At 44.9% G+C, this 1,192-nt stretch overlaps 2 protein-coding genes and 1 long non-coding RNA gene across 6 annotated transcripts in view; 1 reads left to right on the plus strand and 2 right to left on the minus strand.

Moving 5' to 3' along the window:
• LOC117958237 overlaps positions 1-1,192 on the minus strand; it is an 859,617-nt gene that overhangs the window by 190,217 nt on the left and 668,208 nt on the right. The gene's annotated exons all lie outside the window — the stretch shown is intronic.
• Positions 1-1,192, minus strand: part of LOC117958247 (caskin-2-like) — an 8,417-nt gene that overhangs the window by 5,989 nt on the left and 1,236 nt on the right. The window lies entirely within an intron of this gene.
• LOC117958312 overlaps positions 1-1,192 on the plus strand; it is a 32,267-nt gene that overhangs the window by 1,458 nt on the left and 29,617 nt on the right. The gene's annotated exons all lie outside the window — the stretch shown is intronic.

The following is a 1,192-nucleotide window of genomic DNA, read 5'->3' on the forward strand; positions in this document are numbered from 1 at the left end:
AAGGGATAAAAAACCTCTAACGTTTATTCACTAAAACCTTTGGGGGAAAAAACTTAGAAATAGCAACAAAAACTCAGCAAAAATGTCGAAAAAAGCAGCAAAAAATCTCACACTCTGTATATTTTAAGAGAAGTTGGTTTTGGGCGTTTTTAAATATTTTTTTATCTCGATTTTTAGACGTTTCTTTTTTTTAAACCTTTTTTATGAAATTGTTGAAGTTTTTTCCACATTTCACATTTTCAATGTTTTTGAAGTTTCTTTTCATGTTTTTGCGTTTTTTTCTACGTTTTTTCTGACGTTTCCAGACGACATTTTTGAAGTTTTTTTCCACTTTTTTTCGGAAGATGTTCACGATGTTTTTCATTTCTGTGTAAATGTGTTGTGTACTTACAGGTTGTTGTTGTTGTTGTTTTTTTTGTATATCTGCAGATTTAATTGCCAACTCTTTTTTGTGAGTTCACAAATCCTTTTATTGTTCTTTGTGTGTTTTTATATTTGCAGATTTGACACACGTACACACGTTACTATTATGGGATGTCCAGTGTTCTCCCGTTCAGCGCTGAACGCGTCCTAGCGTTGAGATCGAGTCTCAGGAAAACTCCCTCGGACACGACGACACGTCCTCACGTCCCGGCGTAACACACGCCGTTGTTATCGGCGCTGTCATTAGCGTTGTCATCGGCGCTGTCATCGGCGTTGTCATCGGCGTTGTCATCGGCGTTGTCATCGGGCGCTGTTATCGGCGTTGTCATCGGCGCTGTCATCTGCGTTATTATCGGCGTTGTCATCGGCGCTGTCATCGGCGCTGTTATCGGCGCTGTTATCTGCGCTGTTATCGGCGTTGTTATCGGTGCTGTTACGGCGCTGTTATCGGCGTTGTTATCGGCGTTGTTATCGGCGCTGTTATCGGCGCTGTTATCTGCGCTGTTATCGGCGTTGTTATCGGCGCTGTTATCGGCGCTGTTATCTGCGCTGTTATCTGCGCTGTTATCGGCGCTGTTATCTGCGCTGTTATCGGCGCTGTTATCTGCGCTGTTATCGGCGCTGTTATCGGCGCTGTTATCGGCGCTGTTATCGGCGCTGTTATCGGCGCTAAATGTCCCCGGGAACTGTGTCTGAACGCGCTGAGGCGGGAAGATGGCGTCGCCTTTGACGCAGTTAGGTTTAGGAAAAGGTCTCGGGGGGGGGGGGG

Source organism: Etheostoma cragini, chromosome 15 (genome assembly GCF_013103735.1).
Source record: "Etheostoma cragini isolate CJK2018 chromosome 15, CSU_Ecrag_1.0, whole genome shotgun sequence".
Lineage (NCBI taxonomy): Eukaryota > Metazoa > Chordata > Actinopteri > Perciformes > Percidae > Etheostoma > Etheostoma cragini.